Source organism: Bombina bombina, chromosome 2, assembly GCF_027579735.1.
Source record: "Bombina bombina isolate aBomBom1 chromosome 2, aBomBom1.pri, whole genome shotgun sequence".
Classification (NCBI taxonomy): Eukaryota; Metazoa; Chordata; class Amphibia; order Anura; family Bombinatoridae; genus Bombina; species Bombina bombina.
Genome location: NC_069500.1, coordinates 929101800 through 929113883, shown reverse-complemented (window position 1 = coordinate 929113883; position 12084 = coordinate 929101800). Strand labels below are relative to the sequence as shown.

General features: G+C 35.9%; 1 protein-coding gene across 10 annotated transcripts in view; it reads left to right on the top strand.

Moving 5' to 3' along the window:
- The first annotated feature begins 303 nt into the window (after positions 1-303).
- SEC31A (SEC31 homolog A, COPII coat complex component) overlaps positions 304-12084 on the top strand; it is a 211049-nt gene continuing 199268 nt past the window's right edge. For 3 of the 10 annotated variants that reach the window (XM_053703361.1, XM_053703367.1, XM_053703358.1), the window contains exon 1: positions 304-417. The gene's annotated coding sequence lies outside the window, so the exon portion shown is untranslated. Of the gene's footprint in view, positions 418-9250; positions 9612-12084 lie in introns of those variants that run through there. The other 7 variants (XM_053703360.1, XM_053703359.1, XM_053703364.1 and 4 more) reach the window with 4 other exon arrangements.

Sequence of the window (12084 nt, the reverse complement as noted above, 5' to 3'; positions counted from 1 at the left end):
AAATCATCCCACCCGCATTCTGTGAAGACTCGTCCTATTCTGTCCTGATTGGGTAATACTCGCTGGCGGACCGTTACAGATGCCACATGACATTGTGTAAAGCCTCATTGTGCTGCACTGCTGCCAGAGTATTGATCAACTGAGCCCTGAGCCAGCCAGCCAATCCCACTGCATTGAAAATGCTTCTCTTCATGACTTGTAGTGGGGAAGGCGGGGCTGACAGACCTTTAGCCCTCTTCAGCACATGCAGTGGGAAGCTGGAGCATGGTGGCCACGTGTGACATGTGTGAAAAGCATACTGCAGACAGTGATCTCGTCTCCAGTCTGTGTGAGTGACTTGTCTGCCAAGAAGAGAAACATCATAGTGTGCGAGCGACTTGTGTCAGGTGGACAAAAGCCTTCAGTTCATACAAAGAGGTAAGTTGCCAATGACACATTAAAACATGCCATAAATTCATATTACTATGTCCCAATGCAAATACAGATATTGCAAGGACCTGGTAATTAAAGGATGTGCTTTAATTCTGTGCAGCGCCAAGTGCACATGCAGAAATGAATACTTCAGTGAAGGACTCCATGCTGCACAGGATCAAAGCACCCTGTTTAATTTGTGTGTGTTTGTATCTGAACAACAACAGAACAGTTTTGTGTCACCATCTGTCTTCTTAGGGACCCTCTAGTACTTACAAGATGGTGTGGGGGGAGTTGCAGGACCAGCTGTATAATGGGTAGTTAACAGTGGCATATAAGACACACAGCTCAGTTCTTGCTAAACTGATATCATGTTCGTAGCAGTTGCCTCCTCCAATTAACTTTCCCCACACTGGTCCGATGCTCTAATATTATTTGGTCCTCCAGCCATTTTAAAACAGAGTGACACTCTGGTCACTGGGAGAGAGAGTGGCTTGTTGACTGATCTCTTCATCTGTGATCACTGATTCATGTGCCGAACGGTCCACCCATGCAGTGTGTCCCCAGTGAGTACTGTTATGCTTTGCATAATTTAAAACAATGTGTAGTTGATTTCATCATTTTAGTCAGGTCATTAACAGTCTTATCAGTTTGGTCATGCTTTATTTAGCAGGGCAGTGTAAAGACATGTGGTCCTATCACTGTTATTTACAGCCTCTGTGCCTTTAGTTAAGAATACATTCCAGAGCAGAGGCAGGATTAATAAACTACATACATACCTAAACTTTAGTGCAAATCGTGTCAACATGTGTTTTTATTGTGTTTTATGCCTATGCAGCATAAAATGCAATATATAGTAAAATGTGCAAATATATGTATGTGTGTTTGTAATATGTATGTATGTGTATGTATATGTGTAGTGTGTGTGTGCTTGTCTATATGTATATGCCTTTGTTTGTGTTTCTATATTTGTGTCTGTGTGTGAATGTATGTGTATTTATGTATGTATACTGTGTGTGTGTGTGTATATATATATATATATATATATATATATTTATTTATTTTTTTCTGGGGGAAAACAAGCCTCTGGGCCTGTCTAGATTTGTTAATGAACTACACAATGAGTTATTTTTTCTATATTTTGTGCGTAGTGGAGGATTTTAAACTCGCCTTTTATCTCCCCCTAATTTAAAATGTTGTTGTATTCTGCCTGGAATCAACTTCACTCAGCAGTGATTCTAATCTTCTCCCAGCTGATGAGTGGCAAAAACCACGAAACAGTCTGTCCTGGGATGGTTATGAATCACTGCACTAACCCTAGCTAAGTTTATAAGCTGTGTGAACAGCGATACTTTGGCGTAAAGGGAACCTGCTGAAAAGCAGACTGAAGTTAAAAGGTGTGTCATTGTGTACTTCATTTGCATATCGTATCCAGAATCCTTTGCTGCATTGGAAACAATGTAATGCAGAGGTTTTCTGGGGGAAAACAAGCCTCTGGGCCTGTCTAGATTTGTTAATGAACTACACAATGAGTTATTTTATATATATATATATATATATATATATATATATATATATATATATATATATATATATATATATATATATATATATGAGGCAAAATGCCTATTTGACTGTGTAGCCATGCTTATCAGACTGCTAGAGCTGGTTAGTTATAAATAATTAGTCCTTCTCTGAAATTACTACAATTATTCCAGCCATGTGTAAATACTGTAAGGTATGTGGCAGCAATGATCTGAGCACCTTTATGTTTTACCATAATGGGTATTTGACATCTCTTAAAGGGACAGTAGCACTGATTTGCAGCACGCTAGACTATTTTAAAGAGGACAACCTAATTTGTCTAAAGCTCTTAAAAAATTCAGCTATGACAAGATGACCACTTGAGTTGTGATAGAGACTGAGTGCATCTGTTCACACTGATTTCAATAGCAGATATCTTTTATCATGTCCATGTATCAATCTTAATATTTTTATGAAAACATGTTTTAAGTTGTGATTTACCACCACTGGCACGTCATCAGGCCTGTGGTCATCATCGTGGCCCTGAGGGGTGTGGCCCCCACTGCGGCAGGCGTCCCATATTTTTCTGTATTGAAGGTGGCAACCCTAATTCCAAGGTTTAACTAAAGGTCCTGCTGATTTTCACCTCTATTCCCATAGTGTACAATGTCTCTAAAGAGTTTTTAGAAAACCCACTCCTGTAGGAGACTAGTTACTTGAAGATGTTAAAAAAAATTGAACAATTTAGGGAATACTCTATCTTTTATAAGGTCTCAATATTTAGCTATCCATCCCTAACAAATGAATTATCCACAAACTGAAAAACCATCTTTCCTTCCAGACTATCCAGACTATTTTGTGTTTAATATTTAGGCTTTTTAATTTTCTAATCTTTCAGAAAAGCATATAAACTATCCAAACAAATTTCTACCAAATTTATCATTAAACTGTATTTTGTTTAAATAGACAATCACTTAAAAAGCTTGTCTAAAAGATTACACTATACCCCTATATATTATGTTATCATAACTCCCAACATTTCAAAATTCAAAAGAGGGACACCCCCCCCTGCGGCAAAAATTTGAAATGTGGTGGGCAGGAGCAGGGGCGGGCTAAAAAAAAATCATAAGACCAAAGTAATATAAATAAAATTCTAAATAAAGTCATATATTTTAATACTCTTAGGCAGCAAATCAAACACAAGCTCAAACCACTGGTATAGCTGTGTGAGTTCTGTATTTAATTAACCTTTGCAGAGACAGTGCTAAATACACACACACTACATAGCTTACACTTACACTTATACATACAGATACACACACTACATAGCATAAACTTATACATACAGATACACACACTACATAGCATACACTTATACATGCAGGTACACACACACTACATAGCATACACTTATACATGCACATACACACACACTACATAGCATACACTTATACATACAGATACACACACTACATAGCATACACTTATACATGCAGATACACACTTATACATGCAGATACACACTTATACATACAGATACACACACACACTACAGAGCATTCACTTATACATGCAGATATGCACACACACACACATATCATACATTTATACAGGCAGATACACACACACACTACATAGCTTACACTTATACATACAGATACACACACTACATAGCATACACTTATACATGTAGATACACACACACTACATAGCATACACTTATACATGCAGACACACACACACACACACACTTATACATACAGATACACACACACACACACACTACACAGCATACACTTATACATGCAGATACACACACACACACACACACACACTATATAGCATGCACTTACATATGCAGATACACACACACTACATAGCTTACACTTATACATACAGATACACACTACACAGCATACACCTATACATGCAGATACACACACTTATACATACAGATACACACACTACACAGCATACAATTATACATGCAGATACACACACACTTATACATACAGATACACACACACACTACACAGCATACACTTATACATGCAGATACGCACACACACTACATAGCATACACTTATACATGCAGATACACACTTATACATGCATATACACACTTATACATACAGATACACACACACTACATAGCTTACACTTATAAATGCAGATACACACACACACACTACATAACATACACTTATGCATACAGATACACACACACTACATTGCATACACTTACATATGCAGACACACACTACATATCATACATTTATACAGGCAGATACACACACACTACATAGAATACACTTATACATACAGATACACACACACACACACTACATAGCATACACTTATACATGCAGATACGCACACATACACTACATAGCATACACTTATACATGCAGATACACACACACTACATAGCTTACACTTATACATGCAGATGCACATACACACACTAAATAGTATACACTTATACATGCGGATACGCACATTTCATAGCTTACATTCATACATGCAGACACACACACTACATATAGTATTGGGAGAATACCAATGGCACTACTTGAGTACAATAGACCTTTGTATCCTATATTTAGCCAACAAATACGGCTAGGTATGGGTACTGTGTATATGTCACTTTAATACAAGAAAGAAGAGAAAGAATACACTTGTAGCACTCCCAGGTCAAATTATAATATAATCTGGATAATTATCACTAACTATTCTCTAAGGAATAGATGAAGGAGAGACAAAATGAAATTAACTAAATTTAAAATATAACTTTTATTGGGGTCAAAATAAAATAGGATGATAAATTAAAAACACTCTTAGGAACGGACTGTAGCAGGTATATTCATGTGTAGGATATTATCTATTATATAATACAAGTACACCGAAGATCAATACATGTCGATACTGTAAATGTCAAATAGATGGATTATAGAAAAGTATCAAGAAATGAGTGATACTGTTGATACCAATAAGTGTGTGAATGTGGTTTACACTGAATAATATTATAATTGCTCTAAGTATTTATAGCAGCTGTAGTACCAGTGTTGTCATCACTTGAATGGGTTGTTCATACCAACAAATATATAAGATCCTAATTATTAAATAGTATTAGAACCGGGTAATGCTCCTAATTATAGTTCATCAATACTACCCAGGTACTATAAACTGTAATATAGGAAGTTAATGTCGTAGAATGTAACACCACCAGACAATGGGGGTTTCAACTGATACTGGTGTTGAGAGGGTAACTATCCACGATACATATTATGCTATCACCTAGAGCTTAAATAGTAGTATTCAGTGACAAGTCGATAGACTTTGTATCAAGCTGATGGTGTGTATAGTAGATGGTTATAATAACTGCTTATATGTGGTAACACAATAATATTGCTCCGTTAACTGGCTTGTAAGTCATGGTTGTAAACAGTATAATCATGCAGCTGCTCGTAAGAACAATAATATCTATGGATTAGGTATGGTCGTTTACTCGAGGTACACGAGCAAATATTATTTGTAACTCAATGGTATGGTATCTCATTTGAGCACATATCGCTTTACATTAGATGCGCATAGGGCCTTTATTATTTAATCCACCATGCTAATTAAGAAAAATACGCCAAATATCTGAGTGGATTATAATGTGTTCTTATAAGCCGAACAAACAAGAAAGCCACTGTTAGGTAGTTGACAAGTTGCTAAAGTGTTATGATAACATTGCGATGTTGTTGTCAAAAAGATACAGGACCTGATACTTAAAGGGACACTGAACCCAATTTTTTTCTTTTGTGATTCATATAGAGCAAGCAATTTTAAGCAACTTTCTAATTTACTCCTATTATCAATTTTTCTTTGTTCTCTTGCTTTCTTTATTTGAAAAAGAAGGCATCTAAGCTAAGGAGCCAGCCAATTTGTGGTTCAGAACCATGGACAGCAGTTGTTTATTGGTGCTGTCCAATCAGCAAGGACAACCCAGGTTGTTCACCAAAAATGGGCCGGCATCTAAACTTAAATTCTTGATTTTCAAATAAAGATACCAAGAGAATGAAGAAAAATTGATAATAGGAGTAAATTAGAAAGTTGCTTAAAATTGCATGCTCTATCTGAATCATGAAAGGAAAAATTTGGGTACAGTGTCCCTTTAATCAGTATGTCAAAGCTGTCTGTAGTTAAACCGAAGCTACAGTCTGAGGTTGTGAGTCAATGTACAAAAGGCCCACCCCTCTATTAACAGTTGAATAATGTTAAAGGGACAGTAAACCTTAAAAATAATGTTATATAATTCTGCACATAGTGCAGAATTATATAACATTATATTAGCGCAAACATTGTAAAACCTAATATTCCCTTATAATTTTTAAAAGAAACGGCTGTTTTACAGACCCGCTCTCTGTGATCTTCTGAGCGGGTCTGTTTGTTTTACACAGCGCATCGGGTCAGCTGTATAGTCACAGCCCGGCCCGACCGCTCTATTATACTAAGTGCAGCTCGCTCCTGCTCTGTCTGACAGAATTATATAACATTATTTTTAAGGTTTACTGACACTTTAACATATAAGGTTTAGTTATAACTTAAAGAGGCTAAAATAGTTGTGTAGTATCACGTACCCCCATGTGTTATAGACTAAATTAGTAATATTGATACATTACATCAGTCATTTCATTGTTAAATTGATAAAGACCGGAACATAGTCACAATATTGAGCTACAGTAGTTTATATGGTATTATATCAATTTCTGCCTTATATTACCATCGGTACACGACCTTGGATAATACATTGGTTATTTTATTGCAAAGTTTGTGAATACCGGAACATAATCACAGTGTATGATAGTTAAAGCGGGTTGTATTAATGACCCCGTCTTTCTTAGCTTTTAAACCACTTGCTTGTTCACTTTGCAATAAACAGTGACGCCTGGTGCATCATAAGTAACTACATGAAACACAAATGTTCAATGCGCTATACTGTATTAAATATACAAGCATAAACAGAGTTTAGAGCAGGTTGCGTATTGTTCTTAATAATACCGTCTCATTCGGCCGTTAGGATATTCGCTCATTCACACTTGTATTAAATGGTATCAATTATACATATTGCTGGGTGTACGGTACAACTAACTATTCATTGCCACTCGTTATCATTAATAGATATATATTATCTTTTTTGAACTTTACACACACTACATAGCCTACACTTATACATACAGATACACACACACTACACAGCTTACACTTATACATGCAGATACACACACACACTTATACATACAGATACACACACACAAAACACAACATACACTTATACATGCAGATATACACACTTTAGGTTTACCATAATTTTTAGAGGTGAAACTGGGACCACCTGGTGTGGTGCCTGTGGGGGTGTGGCCAGGGTGTGGTCAAAGGGGCGTGACTATTACCAGTCCTTTTAAAGTAGTAGCTTTTATATGCGTAATGTTTTGTGGATACTCTACCCTTCCTCAGTCAAACAAGTGAATCACACAGTTTAAATAGACCATAACACCACCCCCTAGTGAAAAAGGCACCATTACGTTGTCATGGCAACCCATACACAACATGAGCAAATAAATCATTCATCTAAATCTCAGATTCTAAATACTGCCAAACATCAAGCATAATTATCAATTTCATAAAATAGTGAAAAGCGTATACATCACACAATTTAATATCTGCAGTGTAATATGTGTTTTATGTGTCTAATTAAGGAAGAGAACCAGATACTGATAAGGCATAAATACAACATTGAATGGAATAAGTAATAAGGAAACACATACCTGCTAAAGCTGTTTAAGAGGCTACTCTATACCATAATGCAGGAAGATTACAGCCAAAATGCTATTCTGCATGAACTAAAGTAAGATCCACGCCAATCCAGCCTGTATGCACTTTCTGTTCATACTCATATGATTCCCCTAAACCTGTATCACTGGTGATGTCACCAGGGGTCGACGGGGGGTGTTAAATTCTTAGAAAAATAAACCAAGTAGCCCTACAAAATTAAAAAACCCTATGCTGCTCACTCAGCCTGTATTACTAAATGTAAACTTTGAAGGACACAGACTATAAGATAAGCAGGGCTGTATGTAACAATGTACCAGCATCCAACTATGCTGGAGAGTCATAGTGCAGTCATTTTGAATAATGTATCCGGGTTTCAGGCAGTCTTAAACCCAGATACATGAGTTGAAACCCAGAGGTGGAAACCCTACTGGGACAAAATGAACAACTGGGTGGGACACTGGGACAGCGCCTCCAAACAGGGACAATCCCAGTAAAAGTGGGACTTCTGGTAAGCCTAACACTTCATAGCTTACATTTATACATGCAGACACACACACTACATAGCCTACACTTATACATATACACACACATACACACTTAAAGATACAGATAGACACACACTACATCATATATGGGTATCTGTAACTCATTGGATGAGGTCCTGGGGTTGGCAAGCACATTATCTGGCAGTCTGAGGCTGCCACTGTTTGTTACCCTGGTGTTGCACTGCTCATCATATAAAACTAAAGGCATACTAGTATTATCACCAGGGGTTAGACGTCATCACTACCAGGGGTTAGAGGTCACCATTACCTGAGGTCAGAGGGTATACAGCCTTCTTACTCCTACTTAACCCACACACCATTAATTTTCCACACGGAATCTAACAGATATATGAAAAGCCAGCTGCTTCTAAGTATGGGCCCAATAGAATTAAAAAAAAAAAAAAAAAAAAAAGCATGGGGCAATGCGGGATAGATGGCTAGCAACCCGGGACAGCGGAACAGACCTCTAAAATCGGGACTGTCCTGCGAAAATCGGGACAGTTGGGAGGTATGTGTTCTAGTGATAATAATTGCTTACAACTAGAAGACATAAATAATATTACAATTCTGCCAACTTTTAGAAATATTTAAGATAATTTTAATATCTGGTGAAGTATTTTCATAACTGTGGTGTTATTAATTAGAAAATAATATTGACATATACTTTTTAGCATTGAAACTGAATCCAGTTTATGAAAGTTATGTTTAAATTTTGGTGTTTAATTTTTTTTATCAGTGTAACACTGTTTAAAAGAATATGACGTTTGAAAGAGCAACAACCAACAACCCTAGAATAAATACATTTACAATAAAGTTATTAATAAAGTTTTATGGAGTAACGTGGCGCATTTTAGTGACGTCAGAGCTGTTCACGTCTCTGTTCCCGTTTCCTAATATGGTTGGACTCTGTGGGCGGAGCTTGATTTGCCACGTTGAGGCTGTACGTGGACAGGGGAGGAGTCGCAGAACTGGAGCAGGGGAAGCCGGGGTAGGGGTAGACCGGGCCTGATTCATAGGAGTTTTAGTTTTTAGAGAAACCCGGTTACGAATCAGTGAAACCTACCCAGCACAAGGCGTTACACTCCTGCAAGCCCAAGCTGAAGGGAACGTGCAATAGAATTCCAGTTTAAACAGATGCTTCTCTTATTTATTTAGCTTATTAGTGATTTTACCGGTTAGCCTATGTTTTCTGGGCTGGTGTCCATTTTATTGTCACAGTATTAATATTTACTCATTTTTGAAAAGTTGTATCCCTCTTGATCTCGTATTTTGGTACAACCTGCTTCTTAATTAGGAAGATAAAAGTGTCAGGTATGTTTTCGTTATGTTGTATAGGTTTTGTATATATTTATGTCACTGTATAACGGTACATTTTTTTTGTTTGCCGGTTTATGTAATTTTCTGAAACTCACATCATTATAGTTTTATTTGATCGGCCAACATTAAATGGGTGAAATGGGTGTGGATTGAGCAATAAAGTGCATTGCATGTGATTTGTTAGAGTCCAGTTAAACTGTAGTTTTAGTGTGGGTAAAACCTTCTTTTAGATTGGCATGTGTTGGCAATTATATTTATTTAATTCTCATATTACAGTCCTTCCTGATCAGACACTGCTTACACTATATTACATGTTGCCTTTCCAGTTGATGATTGTATCTTTACCTGCTGATAATTTCTATAATTCATAACGTAACCATTCAATAGATAACAATCTAAATATGGAAGTATCTCTACAATTAAACCACAATAAAGTATTTTGCTTGCATTGAAGCTTGAACATCAAATTTATGCTAAACTGCACACATGTTAAATGGTCCTAAGCTTTATACATAGTTTTAAACTGTAATATGCTTGCTTGACCTTCTTATAAATTTTTTTCAGTTACACCAGACTTTGAATATTTAGTGTTTCTTGTGATTGTATTTGAATGTGCACATATTTGTATTGGGTATTTTGTAGAGTGCCAACAGATTCTGCAGCGCTATAAACATAGGCGGTATACAAGATAACATTTATGGGGATCAAATGGGTAGAGTATTTGTATATCCATATGTGTGCAGTGGTGGCATAAGGTAAGTCAGCTGGCATGATACAAGCCACTACCATGTTTATGACTTGGCATGGTGTTTTCTGTGTGGGTGCTCAGAGCACATGTACAAATGCTCCATATGTCAATGAAAAATAAGATTGCTAAAACAGTGATTATTTGGATAGAATATTTTTTTTTCTAATGCATGTGTATTGTAAAAAAATGCTTGTATATAAAGCTGTGGTGCATTTCAATTTCAATTTTTTTTTACCCTAAATTGAAGGCCCTACCACTATTGATCTACTAAAGGTACTTAGTGTAAATTGCAATGCATGTGATATTAAACTTCAGAGTACAGTACTTGAAAATTGTTTGCTACTTTCTGATAAGCTTTGAACTGACTTGTAACAATGCATGGGGTCAAAGTTCAAACTGCTGTTCTGTAGAGTCACATTTTTGTATATGCTAGAAGTTTTATTACTTCTTTGGTATACCTTTTACAAACCTTATAAAATTGCATAGTAATGGTCAGATGGATAGATGCTAACAAATATATCAATAAAATTGAGTATGGAAAGTAATACAAGATTAGCCGGAAGTAACAGTTCAGGATCTGTGGATCCTAACATTTTGTTTATTACTGGTTATGAAATTGTTGACATTGGTCATCTCCCATGGACTCTCTTAATGGGTGCACCACTGAAATTAGTTATGTGTTATTAAAAAAATAAAATATAAAACAAGCTAGATGATTTTTTTTTTTTTTTTTTTTTTAAAGCTAAGCTGTTACTCTTTCTCTACTGGTAATATAACAATTTCACATACTGGGATGTTGCACAGATTTCTCACTTACATCTAATTCCTCCCCTGATTGGCTGACAAAAGGTTTAATGCTGTGTTTGAAGAAGCTGGTTGCCTGTGGCAGTTTAGTTTATTGTGAATACAATCTTAAATAGTAATTGCAGTATAGAGGTATACCAGCATGCTTTTTTGTATGATGCTTTTTAAAAAAACAAACAAACAAACAAAAAAAACATACAAACTGATGGAGGTTTTTTTTTGTATGTCACATTGGTACTGTCAATCAGGCATGGTGAAACTGTTTTATTTATTCTCTCATGATAGGGAAAGCTGTGTGGGGAACATGCATTGTAAAAGGGCATGATGATGTCAAGTATCCTAGGGATATATATATATATATATATATATATATATATATATGTGTGTATGTATGTATATATGTATATATATATATATATATATATATATATATATATATATATATATATATATATATATATATATATATATATATATATATATATATATATTAAAAAAAAGTCTCCCTGTAGCTGTAAATGGCATGCTCTGACACTGTACTCACCATGCACAAGAATGTATGCTACTTCAAGCTCATACATGTTGTGCACCAATTAGCAGCTTTCATTGGTCAAAGAATGGAAACCAATGTATATAATCATGCATCAACATTTTTTGTAAGGATGATATATTAAAACAAATTTGCTTAAAGGGACACTGAACCCAATTTTTTTTCTATCGTGATTCAGATAGAGCATGCAACTTTCTAATTTACTCCTTTTATCAAATTATTTTCATTCTCTGGGTATCTTTATTTGAAATGTAAGAATGTAAGTTTAGATGCCGGTCCATTTTTGGTGAACACACTGTGTTGTTCTTGCTGATTGGTGGGTAAATTCACCCACCAATAAAAAAGTGCTTTCCATGGTTCTAAAC